This window comes from Pseudorasbora parva, chromosome 10 (assembly GCF_024679245.1).
Source record: "Pseudorasbora parva isolate DD20220531a chromosome 10, ASM2467924v1, whole genome shotgun sequence".
NCBI lineage: Eukaryota > Metazoa > Chordata > Actinopteri > Cypriniformes > Gobionidae > Pseudorasbora > Pseudorasbora parva.
Window position 1 is genome coordinate 1,675,084 of NC_090181.1, and position 21,553 is coordinate 1,696,636.

The 21,553-nt window shown below is 31.7% G+C and overlaps 1 protein-coding gene across 2 annotated transcripts in view; it reads left to right on the forward strand.

Moving 5' to 3' along the window:
* The window catches only part of eif2ak4 (eukaryotic translation initiation factor 2 alpha kinase 4), a 118,074-nt gene that overhangs the window by 88,431 nt on the left and 8,090 nt on the right, over positions 1-21,553 (forward strand). The window lies entirely within an intron of this gene.

A 21,553-nucleotide genomic window follows, 5' to 3' on the forward strand; every position in this document is an offset into this window, starting at 1 on the left:
TATATCATGCATTAGCATGTCGTTTCCTTGAAAAAAAGACATTCTAGAAAAATCATGTTACCAATGTTTATTAATGCTAGCAACGTTATATCATGCATTAGCATGTCGTTTCTGTGAAAAAAAGACATTCTAGCAAAATCATGTTACCAATGTTAATTAATGCTAGCAACGTTATATCATGCATTAGCATGTCGTTTCCGTGAAAAAAAGGACTTGTTATCAAAATCATGTTACCAATGTTTATTAATGCTAGCAACGTTATATCATGCATTAGCATGTCGTTTCCGTGAAAAAAAAGACATTCTAGAAAAATCATGTTACCAATGTTTATTAATCCTAGCAACGTTATATCATGCATTAGCATGTCGTTTGGGTGAAAAAAAGACATTCTAGCAAAATCATGTTACCAATGTTTATTAATGCTAGCAACGTTATATCATGCATTAGCATGTCGTTTCCGTGAAAAAAAGGACTTGTTAGCAAAATCATGTTACCAACGTTAATTAATGCTAGCAACGTTATATCATGCATTAGCATGTCGTTTCCGTGAAAAAAAGACATTCTAGAAAAATCATGTTACCAATGTTTATTAATGCTAGCAACGTTATATCATGCATTAGCATGTCGTTTAGGTGAAAAAAAAGACATTCTAGCAAAATCATGTTACCAATGTTTATTAATGCTAGCAACGTTATATCATGCATTAGCATGTCGTTTGGGTGGAAAAAAGACATTCTAGCAAAATCATGTTACCAATGTTTATTAATGCTAGCAACGTTATATTGATTAGCATGTCGTTTCCGTGAAAAAAAAGACATTCTAGAAAAATCATGTTACCAATGTTTATTAAAGCTAGCAACGTTGTATCATGCATTAGCATGTCGTTTGCATGAAAAAAAGACATTTTAGCAAAATCATGTTACCAATGTTTATTAATGCTAGCAACGTTATATCATTGATTAGCATGTCGTTTGCGTGAAAAAAAGACATTTTAGCAAAATCATGTTACCAATGTTTATTAATGCTAGCAACGTTATATCATTGATTAGCATGTCGTTTCCGTGAAAAAAAGACATTCTAGAAAAATCATGTTACCAATGTTTATTAATGCTAACAACGTTATATCATGCATTAGCATGTCGTTTCCGTGGAAAAAAAGACGTTAGCAAAATCATGTTACCAATGTAAATTAATGCTAGCAACGTTATATCATGCATTAGCATGTCCTTTGGGTGAAAAAAAAGACATTTTAGCAAAATCATGTTACCAACGTTAATTAATGCTAACAACGTTATATCATGCATTAGCATGTCGTTTCCGTGAAAAAAAAGACGTTAACAAAATCATGTTACCAATGTTAATTAATGCTAGCAACGTTATATCATGCATTAGCATGTCATTTGGGTGGAAAAAAGACATTCTAGCAAAATCATGTTACCAATGTTTATTAATGCTAGCAACGTTATATTGATTAGCATGTCGTTTCCGTGAAAAAAAGACATTCTAGAAAAATCATGTTACCAATGTTTATTAAAGCTAGCAACGTTGTATCATGCATTAGCATGTCGTTTGCGTGAAAAAAAGACATTCTAGCAAAATCATGTTACCAATGTTAATTAATGCTAGCAACGTTATATCATTGATTAGCATGTCGTTTCCGTGAAAAAAAGACATTTTAGCAAAATCATGTTACCAATGTTTATTAATGCTAGCAACGTTATATCATGCATTAGCATGTCGTTTGCGTGGAAAAAAGACATTCTAGCAAAATCATGTTACCAATGTTTATTAATGCTAGCAACGTTATATCATGCATTAGCATGTCGTTTCCGTGAAAAAAAGACATTCTAGAAAAATCATGTTACCAATGTTTAGTAATGCTAGCAACGTTATATCATGCATTAGCATGTCGTTTCCGTGAAAAAAAGACATTCTAGCAAAATCATGTTACCAATGTTTATTAATGCTAGCAACGTTATATCATGCATTAGCATGTCGTTTCCGTGAAAAAAAGGACTTGTTAGCAAAATCATGTTACCAATGTTAATTAATGCTAGCAACGTTATATCATTGATTAGCATGTCGTTTCCGTGAAAAAAAGACATTTTAGCAAAATCATGTTACCAATGTTTATTAATGCTAGCAACGTTATATCATGCATTAGCATGTCGTTTCCATGAAAAAAAGACATTCTAGAAAAATCATGTTACCAATGTTTATTAATGCTAACAACGTTATATCATGCATTAGCATGTCGTTTGCGTGGAAAAAAGACATTCTAGCAAAATCATGTTACCAATGTTTATTAATGCTAGCAACGTTATATCATGCATTAGCATGTCGTTTGGGTGAAAAAAAGACATTCTAGCAAAATCATGTTACCAATGTTTATTAATGCTAGCAACGTTATATCATGCATTAGCATGTCGTTTCCGTGAAAAAAAAGACATTCTAGAAAAATCATGTTACCAATGTTTATTAATGCTAGCAACGTTATATCATGCATTAGCATGTCGTTTGGGTGAAAAAAAGACATTCTAGCAAAATCATGTTACCAATGTTTATTAATGCTAGCAACGTTATATCATGCATTAGCATGTCGTTTGCGTGAAAAAAAGACATTTTAGCAAAATCATGTTACCAATGTTAATTAATGCTAGCAATGTTATATCATTGATTAGCATGTCGTTTCCGTGAAAAAAAGACATTTTAGCAAAATCATGTTATCAATGTTTATTAATGCTAGCAACGTTATATCATGCATTAGCATGTCGTTTCCGTGAAAAAAAGACATTCTAGAAAAATCATGTTACCAATGTTTATTAATGCTAACAACGTTATATCATGCATTAGCATGTCGTTTGCGTGGAAAAAAGACATTCTAGCAAAATCATGTTACCAATGTTTATTAATGCTAGCAACGTTATATCATGCATTAGCATGTCGTTTCCTTGAAAAAAAGACATTCTAGCAAAATCATGTTACCAATGTTAATTAATGCTAGCAACGTTATATCATGCATTAGCATGTCGTTTCCGTGAAAAAAAGGACTTGTTATCAAAATCATGTTACCAATGTTTATTAATGCTAGCAACGTTATATCATGCATTAGCATGTCGTTTCCGTGAAAAAAAAGACATTCTAGAAAAATCATGTTACCAAAGTTTATTAATCCTAGCAACGTTATATCATGCATTAGCATGTCGTTTGGGTGAAAAAAAGACATTCTAGCAAAATCATGTTACCAATGTTTATTAATGCTAGCAACGTTATATCATGCATTAGCATGTCGTTTGCATGAAAAAAAGACATTCTAGCAAAATCATGTTACCAATGTTTATTAATGCTAGCAACGTTATATCATTGATTAGCATGTCGTTTGCGTGAAAAAAAGACATTTTAGCAAAATCATGTTACCAATGTTTATTAATGCTAGCAACGTTATATCATTGATTAGCATGTCGTTTCCGTGAAAAAAAGACATTCTAGAAAAATCATGTTACCAATGTTTATTAATGCTAACAACGTTATATCATGCATTAGCATGTCGTTTCCGTGGAAAAAAAGACGTTAGCAAAATCATGTTACCAATGTAAATTAATGCTAGCAACGTTATATCATGCATTAGCATGTCCTTTGGGTGAAAAAAAAGACATTTTAGCAAAATCATGTTACCAACGTTAATTAATGCTAACAACGTTATATCATGCATTAGCATGTCGTTTCCGTGAAAAAAAAGACGTTAGCAAAATCATGTTACCAATGTTAATTAATGCTAGCAACGTTATATCATGCATTAGCATGTCGTTTGGGTGGAAAAAAGACATTCTAGCAAAATCATGTTACCAATGTTTATTAATGCTAGCAACGTTATATTGATTAGCATGTCGTTTCCGTGAAAAAAAGACATTCTAGAAAAATCATGTTACCAATGTTTATTAAAGCTAGCAACGTTGTATCATGCATTAGCATGTCGTTTGCGTGAAAAAAAGACATTCTAGCAAAATCATGTTACCAATGTTTATTAATGCTAGCAACGTTATATCATGCATTAGCATGTCGTTTCCTTGAAAAAAAGACATTCTAGAAAAATCATGTTACCAATGTTTATTAATGCTAGCAACGTTATATCATGCATTAGCATGTCGTTTGCGTGAAAAAAAGACATTTTAGCAAAATCATGTTACCAATGTTTATTAATGCTAGCAACGTTATATCATGCATTAGCATGTCGTTTGCATGAAAAAAAGACATTTTAGCAAAATCATGTTACCAATGTTTATTAATGCTAGCAACGTTATATCATGCATTAGCATGTCGTTTGCATGAAAAAAAGACATTTTAGCAAAATCATGTTACCAATGTTTATTAATGCTAGCAACGTTATATCATTGATTAGCATGTCGTTTCCGTGTAAAAAAGACATTCTAGAAAAATCATGTTACCAATGTTTATTAATGCTAGCAACGTTATATCATGCATTAGCATGTCGTTTCCGTGAAAACAAGACATTCTAGAAAAATCATGTTACCAATGTTTATTAATGCTAGCAACGTTATATCATGCATTAGCATGTCGTTTCCGTGAAAAAAAGACATTCTAGCAAAATCATGTTACCAATGTTTATTAATGCTAGCAACGTTATATCATGCATTAGCATGTCGTTTCCGTGAAAAAAAGACATTCTAGAAAAATCATGTTACCAATGTTTATTAATGCTAGCAACGTTATATCATGCATTAGCATGTCGTTTCCGTGAAAAAAAGACATTCTAGAAAAATCATGTTACCAATGTTTATTAATGCTAGCAACGTTATATCATGCATTAGCATGTCGTTTCCGTGAAAAAAAAGACGTTAGCAAAATCATGTTACCAACGTTAATTAATGCTAGCAACGTTATATCATGCATTAGCATGTCGTTTCCATGAAAAAAAAGACATTCTAGCAAAATCATGTTACCAATGTTTATTAATGCTAGCAACGTTATATCATGCATTAGCATGTCGTTTCCGTGAAAAAAAAGACATTTTAGCAAAATCATGTTACCATTGTTTATTAATGCTAGCAACTTTATATCATGCATTAGCATGTCGTTTGCGTGAAAAAAAAGACATTCTAGCAAAATCATGTTACCAATGTTTATTAATGCTAGCAACGTTATATCATGCATTAGCATGTCGTTTCCGTGAAAAAAAAGACATTCTAGCAAAATCATGTTACCAATGTTAATTAATGCTAGCAACGTTATATCATGCATTAGCATGTCGTTTGGGTGAAAAAAAAGACATTCTAGCAAAATCATGTTACCAATGTTTATTAATGCTAGCAACGTTATATCATGCATTAGCATGTCGTTTCCGTGAAAAAAAGGACTTGTTAGCAAAATCATGTTACCAACGTTAATTAATGCTAGCAACGTTATATCATGCATTAGCATGTCGTTTCCGTGAAAAAAAGACATTCTAGAAAAATCATGTTACCAATGTTTATTAATGCTAGCAACGTTATATCATGCATTAGCATGTCGTTTAGGTGAAAAAAAAGACATTCTAGCAAAATCATGTTACCAATGTTTATTAATGCTAGCAACGTTATATCATGCATTAGCATGTCGTTTGGGTGGAAAAAAGACATTCTAGCAAAATCATGTTACCAATGTTTATTAATGCTAGCAACGTTATATTGATTAGCATGTCGTTTCCGTGAAAAAAAAGACATTCTAGAAAAATCATGTTACCAATGTTTATTAAAGCTAGCAACGTTGTATCATGCATTAGCATGTCGTTTGCATGAAAAAAAGACATTTTAGCAAAATCATGTTACCAATGTTTATTAATGCTAGCAACGTTATATCATTGATTAGCATGTCGTTTGCGTGAAAAAGACATTTTAGCAAAATCATGTTACCAATGTTTATTAATGCTAGCAACGTTATATCATTGATTAGCATGTCGTTTCCGTGAAAAAAAGACATTCTAGAAAAATCATGTTACCAATGTTTATTAATGCTAACAACGTTATATCATGCATTAGCATGTCGTTTCCGTGGAAAAAAAGACGTTAGCAAAATCATGTTACCAATGTAAATTAATGCTAGCAACGTTATATCATGCATTAGCATGTCCTTTGGGTGAAAAAAAAGACATTTTAGCAAAATCATGTTACCAACGTTAATTAATGCTAACAACGTTATATCATGCATTAGCATGTCGTTTCCGTGAAAAAAAAGACGTTAACAAAATCATGTTACCAATGTTAATTAATGCTAGCAACGTTATATCATGCATTAGCATGTCGTTTGGGTGGAAAAAAGACATTCTAGCAAAATCATGTTACCAATGTTTATTAATGCTAGCAACGTTATATTGATTAGCATGTCGTTTCCGTGAAAAAAAGACATTCTAGAAAAATCATGTTACCAATGTTTATTAAAGCTAGCAACGTTGTATCATGCATTAGCATGTCGTTTGCGTGAAAAAAAGACATTCTAGCAAAATCATGTTACCAATGTTAATTAATGCTAGCAACGTTATATCATTGATTAGCATGTCGTTTCCGTGAAAAAAAGACATTTTAGCAAAATCATGTTACCAATGTTTATTAATGCTAGCAACGTTATATCATGCATTAGCATGTCGTTTGCGTGGAAAAAAGACATTCTAGCAAAATCATGTTACCAATGTTTATTAATGCTAGCAACGTTATATCATGCATTAGCATGTCGTTTCCGTGAAAAAAAGACATTCTAGAAAAATCATGTTACCAATGTTTAGTAATGCTAGCAACGTTATATCATGCATTAGCATGTCGTTTCCGTGAAAAAAAGACATTCTAGCAAAATCATGTTACCAATGTTTATTAATGCTAGCAACGTTATATCATGCATTAGCATGTCGTTTCCGTGAAAAAAAGGACTTGTTAGCAAAATCATGTTACCAATGTTAATTAATGCTAGCAACGTTATATCATTGATTAGCATGTCGTTTCCGTGAAAAAAAGACATTTTAGCAAAATCATGTTACCAATGTTTATTAATGCTAGCAACGTTATATCATGCATTAGCATGTCGTTTCCATGAAAAAAAGACATTCTAGAAAAATCATGTTACCAATGTTTATTAATGCTAACAACGTTATATCATGCATTAGCATGTCGTTTGCGTGGAAAAAAGACATTCTAGCAAAATCATGTTACCAATGTTTATTAATGCTAGCAACGTTATATCATGCATTAGCATGTCGTTTGGGTGAAAAAAAGACATTCTAGCAAAATCATGTTACCAATGTTTATTAATGCTAGCAACGTTATATCATGCATTAGCATGTCGTTTCCGTGAAAAAAAAGACATTCTAGAAAAATCATGTTACCAATGTTTATTAATGCTAGCAACGTTATATCATGCATTAGCATGTCGTTTGGGTGAAAAAAAGACATTCTAGCAAAATCATGTTACCAATGTTTATTAATGCTAGCAACGTTATATCATGCATTAGCATGTCGTTTGCGTGAAAAAAAGACATTTTAGCAAAATCATGTTACCAATGTTAATTAATGCTAGCAATGTTATATCATTGATTAGCATGTCGTTTCCGTGAAAAAAAGACATTTTAGCAAAATCATGTTATCAATGTTTATTAATGCTAGCAACGTTATATCATGCATTAGCATGTCGTTTCCGTGAAAAAAAGACATTCTAGAAAAATCATGTTACCAATGTTTATTAATGCTAACAACGTTATATCATGCATTAGCATGTCGTTTGCGTGGAAAAAAGACATTCTAGCAAAATCATGTTACCAATGTTTATTAATGCTAGCAACGTTATATCATGCATTAGCATGTCGTTTCCTTGAAAAAAAGACATTCTAGAAAAATCATGTTACCAATGTTTATTAATGCTAGCAACGTTATATCATGCATTAGCATGTCGTTTCTGTGAAAAAAAGACATTCTAGCAAAATCATGTTACCAATGTTAATTAATGCTAGCAACGTTATATCATGCATTAGCATGTCGTTTCCGTGAAAAAAAGGACTTGTTATCAAAATCATGTTACCAATGTTTATTAATGCTAGCAACGTTATATCATGCATTAGCATGTCGTTTCCGTGAAAAAAAAGACATTCTAGAAAAATCATGTTACCAATGTTTATTAATCCTAGCAACGTTATATCATGCATTAGCATGTCGTTTGGGTGAAAAAAAGACATTCTAGCAAAATCATGTTACCAATGTTTATTAATGCTAGCAACGTTATATCATGCATTAGCATGTCGTTTGCATGAAAAAAAGACATTCTAGCAAAATCATGTTACCAATGTTTATTAATGCTAGCAACGTTATATCATTGATTAGCATGTCGTTTGCGTGAAAAAAAGACATTTTAGCAAAATCATGTTACCAATGTTTATTAATGCTAGCAACGTTATATCATTGATTAGCATGTCGTTTCCGTGAAAAAAAGACATTCTAGAAAAATCATGTTACCAATGTTTATTAATGCTAACAACGTTATATCATGCATTAGCATGTCGTTTCCGTGGAAAAAAAGACGTTAGCAAAATCATGTTACCAATGTAAATTAATGCTAGCAACGTTATATCATGCATTAGCATGTCCTTTGGGTGAAAAAAAAGACATTTTAGCAAAATCATGTTACCAACGTTAATTAATGCTAACAACGTTATATCATGCATTAGCATGTCGTTTCCGTGAAAAAAAAGACGTTAGCAAAATCATGTTACCAATGTTAATTAATGCTAGCAACGTTATATCATGCATTAGCATGTCGTTTGGGTGGAAAAAAGACATTCTAGCAAAATCATGTTACCAATGTTTATTAATGCTAGCAACGTTATATTGATTAGCATGTCGTTTCCGTGAAAAAAAGACATTCTAGAAAAATCATGTTACCAATGTTTATTAAAGCTAGCAACGTTGTATCATGCATTAGCATGTCGTTTGCGTGAAAAAAAGACATTCTAGCAAAATCATGTTACCAATGTTTATTAATGCTAGCAACGTTATATCATGCATTAGCATGTCGTTTCCTTGAAAAAAAGACATTCTAGAAAAATCATGTTACCAATGTTTATTAATGCTAGCAACGTTATATCATGCATTAGCATGTCGTTTGCGTGAAAAAAAGACATTTTAGCAAAATCATGTTACCAATGTTTATTAATGCTAGCAACGTTATATCATGCATTAGCATGTCGTTTGCATGAAAAAAAGACATTTTAGCAAAATCATGTTACCAATGTTTATTAATGCTAGCAACGTTATATCATGCATTAGCATGTCGTTTGCATGAAAAAAAGACATTTTAGCAAAATCATGTTACCAATGTTTATTAATGCTAGCAACGTTATATCATTGATTAGCATGTCGTTTCCGTGTAAAAAAGACATTCTAGAAAAATCATGTTACCAATGTTTATTAATGCTAGCAACGTTATATCATGCATTAGCATGTCGTTTCCGTGAAAAAAAGACATTCTAGAAAAATCATGTTACCAATGTTTATTAATGCTAGCAACGTTATATCATGCATTAGCATGTCGTTTCCGTGAAAAAAAGACATTCTAGCAAAATCATGTTACCAATGTTTATTAATGCTAGCAACGTTATATCATGCATTAGCATGTCGTTTCCGTGAAAAAAAGACATTCTAGAAAAATCATGTTACCAATGTTTATTAATGCTAGCAACGTTATATCATGCATTAGCATGTCGTTTCCGTGAAAAAAAGACATTCTAGAAAAATCATGTTACCAATGTTTATTAATGCTAGCAACGTTATATCATGCATTAGCATGTCGTTTCCGTGAAAAAAAAGACGTTAGCAAAATCATGTTACCAACGTTAATTAATGCTAGCAACGTTATATCATGCATTAGCATGTCGTTTCCATGAAAAAAAAGACATTCTAGCAAAATCATGTTACCAATGTTTATTAATGCTAGCAACGTTATATCATGCATTAGCATGTCGTTTCCGTGAAAAAAAAGACATTTTAGCAAAATCATGTTACCATTGTTTATTAATGCTAGCAACTTTATATCATGCATTAGCATGTCGTTTGCGTGAAAAAAAAGACATTCTAGCAAAATCATGTTACCAATGTTTATTAATGCTAGCAACGTTATATCATGCATTAGCATGTCGTTTCCGTGAAAAAAAAGACATTCTAGCAAAATCATGTTACCAATGTTAATTAATGCTAGCAACGTTATATCATGCATTAGCATGTCGTTTGGGTGAAAAAAAAGACATTCTAGCAAAATCATGTTACCAATGTTTATTAATGCTAGCAACGTTATATCATGCATTAGCATGTCGTTTCCGTGAAAAAAAGGACTTGTTAGCAAAATCATGTTACCAACGTTAATTAATGCTAGCAACGTTATATCATGCATTAGCATGTCGTTTCCGTGAAAAAAAGACATTCTAGAAAAATCATGTTACCAATGTTTATTAATGCTAGCAACGTTATATCATGCATTAGCATGTCGTTTAGGTGAAAAAAAAGACATTCTAGCAAAATCATGTTACCAATGTTTATTAATGCTAGCAACGTTATATCATGCATTAGCATGTCGTTTGGGTGGAAAAAAGACATTCTAGCAAAATCATGTTACCAATGTTTATTAATGCTAGCAACGTTATATTGATTAGCATGTCGTTTCCGTGAAAAAAAGACATTCTAGAAAAATCATGTTACCAATGTTTATTAAAGCTAGCAACGTTGTATCATGCATTAGCATGTCGTTTGCGTGAAAAAAAGACATTCTAGCAAAATCATGTTACCAATGTTAATTAATGCTAGCAACGTTATATCATTGATTAGCATGTCGTTTCCGTGAAAAAAAGACATTTTAGCAAAATCATGTTACCAATGTTTATTAATGCTAGCAACGTTATATCATGCATTAGCATGTCGTTTGCGTGGAAAAAAGACATTCTAGCAAAATCATGTTACCAATGTTTATTAATGCTAGCAACGTTATATCATGCATTAGCATGTCGTTTCCGTGAAAAAAAGACATTCTAGAAAAATCATGTTACCAATGTTTAGTAATGCTAGCAACGTTATATCATGCATTAGCATGTCGTTTCCGTGAAAAAAAGACATTCTAGCAAAATCATGTTACCAATGTTTATTAATGCTAGCAACGTTATATCATGCATTAGCATGTCGTTTCCGTGAAAAAAAGGACTTGTTAGCAAAATCATGTTACCAATGTTAATTAATGCTAGCAACGTTATATCATTGATTAGCATGTCGTTTCCGTGAAAAAAAGACATTTTAGCAAAATCATGTTACCAATGTTTATTAATGCTAGCAACGTTATATCATGCATTAGCATGTCGTTTCCATGAAAAAAAGACATTCTAGAAAAATCATGTTACCAATGTTTATTAATGCTAACAACGTTATATCATGCATTAGCATGTCGTTTGCGTGGAAAAAAGACATTCTAGCAAAATCATGTTACCAATGTTTATTAATGCTAGCAACGTTATATCATGCATTAGCATGTCGTTTGGGTGAAAAAAAGACATTCTAGCAAAATCATGTTACCAATGTTTATTAATGCTAGCAACGTTATATCATGCATTAGCATGTCGTTTCCGTGAAAAAAAAGACATTCTAGAAAAATCATGTTACCAATGTTTATTAATGCTAGCAACGTTATATCATGCATTAGCATGTCGTTTGGGTGAAAAAAAGACATTCTAGCAAAATCATGTTACCAATGTTTATTAATGCTAGCAACGTTATATCATGCATTAGCATGTCGTTTGCGTGAAAAAAAGACATTTTAGCAAAATCATGTTACCAATGTTAATTAATGCTAGCAATGTTATATCATTGATTAGCATGTCGTTTCCGTGAAAAAAAGACATTTTAGCAAAATCATGTTATCAATGTTTATTAATGCTAGCAACGTTATATCATGCATTAGCATGTCGTTTCCGTGAAAAAAAGACATTCTAGAAAAATCATGTTACCAATGTTTATTAATGCTAACAACGTTATATCATGCATTAGCATGTCGTTTGCGTGGAAAAAAGACATTCTAGCAAAATCATGTTACCAATGTTTATTAATGCTAGCAACGTTATATCATGCATTAGCATGTCGTTTCCTTGAAAAAAAGACATTCTAGAAAAATCATGTTACCAATGTTTATTAATGCTAGCAACGTTATATCATGCATTAGCATGTCGTTTCTGTGAAAAAAAGACATTCTAGCAAAATCATGTTACCAATGTTAATTAATGCTAGCAACGTTATATCATGCATTAGCATGTCGTTTCCGTGAAAAAAAGGACTTGTTATCAAAATCATGTTACCAATGTTTATTAATGCTAGCAACGTTATATCATGCATTAGCATGTCGTTTCCGTGAAAAAAAAGACATTCTAGAAAAATCATGTTACCAATGTTTATTAATCCTAGCAACGTTATATCATGCATTAGCATGTCGTTTGGGTGAAAAAAAGACATTCTAGCAAAATCATGTTACCAATGTTTATTAATGCTAGCAACGTTATATCATGCATTAGCATGTCGTTTGCATGAAAAAAAGACATTCTAGCAAAATCATGTTACCAATGTTTATTAATGCTAGCAACGTTATATCATTGATTAGCATGTCGTTTGCGTGAAAAAAAGACATTTTAGCAAAATCATGTTACCAATGTTTATTAATGCTAGCAACGTTATATCATTGATTAGCATGTCGTTTCCGTGAAAAAAAGACATTCTAGAAAAATCATGTTACCAATGTTTATTAATGCTAACAACGTTATATCATGCATTAGCATGTCGTTTCCGTGGAAAAAAAGACGTTAGCAAAATCATGTTACCAATGTAAATTAATGCTAGCAACGTTATATCATGCATTAGCATGTCCTTTGGGTGAAAAAAAAGACATTTTAGCAAAATCATGTTACCAACGTTAATTAATGCTAACAACGTTATATCATGCATTAGCATGTCGTTTCCGTGAAAAAAAAGACGTTAGCAAAATCATGTTACCAATGTTAATTAATGCTAGCAACGTTATATCATGCATTAGCATGTCGTTTGGGTGGAAAAAAGACATTCTAGCAAAATCATGTTACCAATGTTTATTAATGCTAGCAACGTTATATTGATTAGCATGTCGTTTCCGTGAAAAAAAGACATTCTAGAAAAATCATGTTACCAATGTTTATTAAAGCTAGCAACGTTGTATTATGCATTAGCATGTCGTTTGCGTGAAAAAAAGACATTCTAGCAAAATCATGTTACCAATGTTTATTAATGCTAGCAACGTTATATCATGCATTAGCATGTCGTTTCCTTGAAAAAAAGACATTCTAGAAAAATCATGTTACCAATGTTTATTAATGCTAGCAACGTTATATCATGCATTAGCATGTCGTTTGCATGAAAAAAAGACATTTTAGCAAAATCATGTTACCAATGTTTATTAATGCTAGCAACGTTATATCATGCATTAGCATGTCGTTTGCATGAAAAAAAGACATTTTAGCAAAATCATGTTACCAATGTTTATTAATGCTAGCAACGTTATATCATTGATTAGCATGTCGTTTCCGTGTAAAAAAGACATTCTAGAAAAATCATGTTACCAATGTTTATTAATGCTAGCAACGTTATATCATGCATTAGCATGTCGTTTCCGTGAAAAAAAGACATTCTAGAAAAATCATGTTACCAATGTTTATTAATGCTAGCAACGTTATATCATGCATTAGCATGTCGTTTCCGTGAAAAAAAGACATTCTAGCAAAATCATGTTACCAATGTTTATTAATGCTAGCAACGTTATATCATGCATTAGCATGTCGTTTCCGTGAAAAAAAGACATTCTAGAAAAATCATGTTACCAATGTTTATTAATGCTAGCAACGTTATATCATGCATTAGCATGTCGTTTCCGTGAAAAAAAGACATTCTAGAAAAATCATGTTACCAATGTTTATTAATGCTAGCAACGTTATATCATGCATTAGCATGTCGTTTCCGTGAAAAAAAAGACGTTAGCAAAATCATGTTACCAACGTTAATTAATGCTAGCAACGTTATATCATGCATTAGCATGTCGTTTCCATGAAAAAAAAGACATTCTAGCAAAATCATGTTACCAATGTTTATTAATGCTAGCAACGTTATATCATGCATTAGCATGTCGTTTCCGTGAAAAAAAAGACATTTTAGCAAAATCATGTTACCATTGTTTATTAATGCTAGCAACTTTATATCATGCATTAGCATGTCGTTTGCGTGAAAAAAAAGACATTCTAGCAAAATCATGTTACCAATGTTTATTAATGCTAGCAACGTTATATCATGCATTAGCATGTCGTTTCCGTGAAAAAAAAGACATTCTAGCAAAATCATGTTACCAATGTTAATTAATGCTAGCAACGTTATATCATGCATTAGCATGTCGTTTGGGTGAAAAAAAAGACATTCTAGCAAAATCATGTTACCAATGTTTATTAATGCTAGCAACGTTATATCATGCATTAGCATGTCGTTTCCGTGAAAAAAAGGACTTGTTAGCAAAATCATGTTACCAACGTTAATTAATGCTAGCAACGTTATATCATGCATTAGCATGTCGTTTCCGTGAAAAAAAGACATTCTAGAAAAATCATGTTACCAATGTTTATTAATGCTAGCAACGTTATATCATGCATTAGCATGTCGTTTAGGTGAAAAAAAAGACATTCTAGCAAAATCATGTTACCAATGTTTATTAATGCTAGCAACGTTATATCATGCATTAGCATGTCGTTTGGGTGGAAAAAAGACATTCTAGCAAAATCATGTTACCAATGTTTATTAATGCTAGCAACGTTATATTGATTAGCATGTCGTTTCCGTGAAAAAAAAGACATTCTAGAAAAATCATGTTACCAATGTTTATTAAAGCTAGCAACGTTGTATCATGCATTAGCATGTCGTTTGCATGAAAAAAAGACATTTTAGCAAAATCATGTTACCAATGTTTATTAATGCTAGCAACGTTATATCATTGATTAGCATGTCGTTTGCGTGAAAAAAAGACATTTTAGCAAAATCATGTTACCAATGTTTATTAATGCTAGCAACGTTATATCATTGATTAGCATGTCGTTTCCGTGAAAAAAAGACATTCTAGAAAAATCATGTTACCAATGTTTATTAATGCTAACAACGTTATATCATGCATTAGCATGTCGTTTCCGTGGAAAAAAAGACGTTAGCAAAATCATGTTACCAATGTAAATTAATGCTAGCAACGTTATATCATGCATTAGCATGTCCTTTGGGTGAAAAAAAAGACATTTTAGCAAAATCATGTTACCAACGTTAATTAATGCTAACAACGTTATATCATGCATTAGCATGTCGTTTCCGTGAAAAAAAAGACGTTAACAAAATCATGTTACCAATGTTAATTAATGCTAGCAACGTTATATCATGCATTAGCATGTCGTTTGGGTGGAAAAAAGACATTCTAGCAAAATCATGTTACCAATGTTTATTAATGCTAGCAACGTTATATTGATTAGCATGTCGTTTCCGTGAAAAAAAGACATTCTAGAAAAATCATGTTACCAATGTTTATTAAAGCTAGCAACGTTGTATCATGCATTAGCATGTCGTTTGCGTGAAAAAAAGACATTCTAGCAAAATCATGTTACCAATGTTAATTAATGCTAGCAACGTTATATCATTGATTAGCATGTCGTTTCCGTGAAAAAAAGACATTTTAGCAAAATCATGTTACCAATGTTTATTAATGCTAGCAACGTTATATCATGCATTAGCATGTCGTTTGCGTGGAAAAAAGACATTCTAGCAAAATCATGTTACCAATGTTTATTAATGCTAGCAACGTTATATCATGCATTAGCATGTCGTTTCCGTGAAAAAAAGACATTCTAGAAAAATCATGTTACCAATGTTTAGTAATGCTAGCAACGTTATATCATGCATTAGCATGTCGTTTCCGTGAAAAAAAGACATTCTAGCAAAATCATGTTACCAATGTTTATTAATGCTAGCAACGTTATATCATGCATTAGCATGTCGTTTCCGTGAAAAAAAGGACTTGTTAGCAAAATCATGTTACCAATGTTAATTAATGCTAGCAACGTTATATCATTGATTAGCATGTCGTTTCCGTGAAAAAAAGACATTTTAGCAAAATCATGTTACCAATGTTTATTAATGCTAGCAACGTTATATCATGCATTAGCATGTCGTTTCCATGAAAAAAAGACATTCTAGAAAAATCATGTTACCAATGTTTATTAATGCTAACAACGTTATATCATGCATTAGCATGTCGTTTGCGTGGAAAAAAGACATTCTAGCAAAATCATGTTACCAATGTTTATTAATGCTAGCAACGTTATATCATGCATTAGCATGTCGTTTGGGTGAAAAAAAGACATTCTAGCAAAATCATGTTACCAATGTTTATTAATGCTAGCAACGTTATATCATGCATTAGCATGTCGTTTGGGTGAAAAAAAGACATTCTAGCAAAATCATGTTACCAATGTTTATTAATGCTAGCAACGTTATATTGATTAGCATGTCGTTTCCGTGAAAAAAAAGACATTCTAGAAAAATCATGTTACCAATGTTTATTAAAGCTAGCAACGTTGTATCATGCATTAGCATGTCGTTTGCATGAAAAAAAGACATTTTAGCAAAATCATGTTACCAATGTTTATTAATGCTAGCAACGTTATATCATTGATTAGCATGTCGTTTGCGTGAAAAAAAGACATTTTAGCAAAATCATGTTACCAATGTTTATTAATGCTAGCAACGTTATATCATTGATTAGCATGTCGTTTCCGTGAAAAAAAGACATTCTAGAAAAATCATGTTACCAATGTTTATTAATGCTAACAACGTTATATCATGCATTAGCATGTCGTTTCCGTGGAAAAAAAGACGTTAGCAAAATCATGTTACCAATGTAAATTAATGCTAGCAACGTTATATCATGCATTAGCATGTCCTTTGGGTGAAAAAAAAGACATTTTAGCAAAATCATGTTACCAACGTTAATTAATGCTAACAACGTTATATCATGCATTAGCATGTCGTTTCCGTGAAAAAAAAGACGTTAACAAAATCATGTTACCAATGTTAATTAATGCTAGCAACGTTATATCATGCATTAGCATGTCGTTTGGGTGGAAAAAAGACATTCTAGCAAAATCATGTTACCAATGTTTATTAATGCTAGCAACGTTATATTGATTAGCATGTCGTTTCCGTGAAAAAAAGACATTCTAGAAAAATCATGTTACCAATGTTTATTAAAGCTAGCAACGTTGTATCATGCATTAGCATGTCGTTTGCGTGAAAAAAAGACATTCTAGCAAAATCATGTTACCAATGTTAATTAATGCTAGCAACGTTATATCATTGATTAGCATGTCGTTTCCGTGAAAAAAAGACATTTTAGCAAAATCATGTTACCAATGTTTATTAATGCTAGCAACGTTATATCATGCATTAGCATGTCGTTTGCGTGGAAAAAAGACATTCTAGCAAAATCATGTTACCAATGTTTATTAATGCTAGCAACGTTATATCATGCATTAGCATGTCGTTTCCGTGAAAAAAAGACATTCTAGAAAAATCATGTTACCAATGTTTAGTAATGCTAGCAACGTTATATCATGCATTAGCATGTCGTTTCCGTGAAAAAAAGACATTCTAGCAAAATCATGTTACCAATGTTTATTAATGCTAGCAACGTTATATCATGCATTAGCATGTCGTTTCCGTGAAAAAAAGGACTTGTTAGCAAAATCATGTTACCAATGTTAATTAATGCTAGCAACGTTATATCATTGATTAGCATGTCGTTTCCGTGAAAAAAAGACATTTTAGCAAAATCATGTTACCAATGTTTATTAATGCTAGCAACGTTATATCATGCATTAGCATGTCGTTTCCATGAAAAAAAGACATTCTAGAAAAATCATGTTACCAATGTTTATTAATGCTAACAACGTTATATCATGCATTAGCATGTCGTTTGCGTGGAAAAAAGACATTCTAGCAAAATCATGTTACCAATGTTTATTAATGCTAGCAACGTTATATCATGCATTAGCATGTCGTTTGGGTGAAAAAAAGACATTCTAGCAAAATCATGTTACCAATGTTTATTAATGCTAGCAACGTTATATCATGCATTAGCATGTCGTTTGGGTGAAAAAAAGACATTCTAGCAAAATCATGTTACCAATGTTTATTAATGCTAGCAACGTTATATCATGCATTAGCATGTCGTTTCCGTGAAAAAAAAGACATTCTAGAAAAATCATGTTACCAATGTTTATTAATGCTAGCAACGTTATATCATGCATTAGCATGTCGTTTGCGTGGAAAAAAGACATTCTAGCAAAATCATGTTACCAATGTTTATTAATGCTAGCAACGTTATATCATGCATTAGCATGTCGTTTGGGTGAAAAAAAGACATTCTAGCAAAATCATGTTACCAATGTTTATTAATGCTAGCAACGTTATATCATGCATTAGCATGTCGTTTGGGTGAAAAAAAGACATTCTAGCAAAATCATGTTACCAATGTTTATTAATGCTAGCAACGTTATATCATGCATTAGCATGTCGTTTCCGTGAAAAAAAAGACATTCTAGAAAAATCATGTTACCAATGTTTATTAATGCTAGCAACGTTATATCATGCATTAGCATGTCGTTTGGGTGAAAAAAAGACATTCTAGCAAAATCATGTTACCAATGTTTATTAATGCTAGCAACGTTATATCATGCATTAGCATGTCGTTTGCGTGAAAAAAAGACATTTTAGCAAAATCATGTTACCAATGTTAATTAATGCTAGCAATGTTATATCATTGATTAGCATGTCGTTTCCGTGAAAAAAAGACATTTTAGCAAAATCATGTTATCAATGTTTATTAATGCTAGCAACGTTATATCATGCATTAGCATGTCGTTTCCGTGAAAAAAAGACATTCTAGAAAAATCATGTTACCAATGTTTATTAATGCTAACAACGTTATATCATGCATTAGCATGTCGTTTGCGTGGAAAAAAGACATTCTAGCAAAATCATGTTACCAATGTTTATTAATGCTAGCAACGTTATATCATGCATTAGCATGTCGTTTCTGTGAAAAAAAGACATTCTAGCAAAATCATGTTACCAATGTTAATTAATGCTAGCAACGTTATATCATGCATTAGCATGTCGTTTCCGTGAAAAAAAGGACTTGTTATCAAAATCATGTTACCAATGTTTATTAATGCTAGCAACGTTATATCATGCATTAGCATGTCGTTTCCGTGAAAAAAAAGACATTCTAGAAAAATCATGTTACCAATGTTTATTAATCCTAGCAACGTTATATCATGCATTAGCATGTCGTTTGGGTGAAAAAAAGACATTCTAGCAAAATCATGTTACCAATGTTTATTAATGCTAGCAACGTTATATCATGCATTAGCATGTCGTTTGCATGAAAAAAAGACATTCTAGCAAAATCATGTTACCAATGTTTATTAATGCTAGCAACGTTATATCATGCATTAGCATGTCGTTTGCGTGAAAAAAAGACATTTTAGCAAAATCATGTTACCAATGTTTATTAATGCTAGCAACGTTATATCATGCATTAGCATGTCGTTTGGGTGAAAAAAAAGACATTCTAGCAAAATCATGTTCCCAATGTTTATTAATGCTAGCAACGTTATATCATTGATTAGCATGTCGTTTCCGTGTAAAAAAGACATTCTAGAAAAATCATGTTACCAATGTTTATTAATGCTAACAACGTTATATCATTGATTAGCATGTCGTTTGCATGAAAAAAAGACATTCTAGCAAAATCATGTTACCAATATTTATTAATGCTAGCAACGTTATATCATGCATTAGCATGTCGTTTCCGTGAAAAAAAGACATTCTAGCAAAATCATGTTACCAATGTTTATTAATGCTAGCAACGTTATATCATGCATTAGCATGTCGTTTCCGTAAAAAAAAGACATTTTAGCAAAATCATGTTACCAATGTTTATTAATGCTAGCAACGTTATATCATGCATTAGCATGTCGTTTGGGTGAAAAAAAAGACATTCTAGCAAAATCATGTTACCAATGTTTATTAATGCTAGCAACGTTATATCATTGATTAGCATGTCGTTTCCGTGTAAAAAAGACATTCTAGAAAAATCATGTTACCAATGTTTATTAATGCTAACAACGTTATATCATTGATTAGCATGTCGTTTGCATGAAAAAAAGACATTCTAGCAAAATCATGTTACCAATATTTATTAATGCTAGCAACGTTATATCATGCATTAGCATGTCGTTTCCGTGAAAAAAAGACATTCTAGCAAAATCATGTTACCAATGTTTATTAATGCTAGCAACGTTATATCATGCATTAGCATGTCGTTTCCGTAAAAAAAAGACATTTTAGCAAAATCATGTTACCAATGTTTATTAATGCTAGCAACGTTATATCATGCATTAGCATGTCGTTTCCGTGAAAAAAAGACATTCTAGAAAAATCATGTTACCAATGTTTATTAATGCTAGCAACGTTATATCATGCATTAGCATGTCGTTTCTGTGAAAAAAAAGACGTTAGCAAAATCATGTTACCAACGTTAATTAATGCTAGCAACGTTATATCATGCATTAGCATGTCGTTTGGGTGAAAAAAAAGACATTCTAGCAAAATCATGTTACCAATGTTTATTAATGCTAGCAACGTTATATCATGCATTAGCATGTCCTTTGGGTGAAAAAAAAGACATTTTAGCAAAATCATGTTACCAACGTTAATTAATGCTAACAACGTTATATCATGCATTAGCATGTCGTTTCCGTGAAAAAAAAGACGTTAGCAAAATCATGTTACCAATGTTAATTAATGCTAGCAACGTTATATCATGCATTAGCATGTCGTTTGGGTGGAAAAAAGACATTCTAGCAAAATCATGTTACCAATGTTTATTAATGCTAGCAACGTTATATTGATTAGCATGTCGTTTCCGTGAAAAAAAGACATTCTAGAAAAATCATGTTACCAATGTTTATTAAAGCTAGCAACGTTGTATCATGCATTAGCATGTCGTTTGCGTGAAAAAAAGACATTCTAGCAAAATCATGTTACCAATGTTAATTAATGCTAGCAACGTTATATCATTGATTAGCATGTCGTTTCCGTGAAAAAAAGACATTTTAGCAAAATCATGTTACCAATGTTTAGTAATGCTAGCAACGTTATATCATGCATTAGCATGTCGTTTCCGTGAAAAAAAGACATTCTAGAAAAATCATGTTACCAATGTTTAGTAATGCTAGCAACGTTATATCATGCATTAGCATGTCGTTTCCGTGAAAAAAAGACATTCTAGCAAAATCATGTTACCAATGTTTATTAATGCTAGCAACGTTATATCATGCATTAGCATGTCGTTTCCGTGAAAAAAAGGACTTGTTAGCAAAATC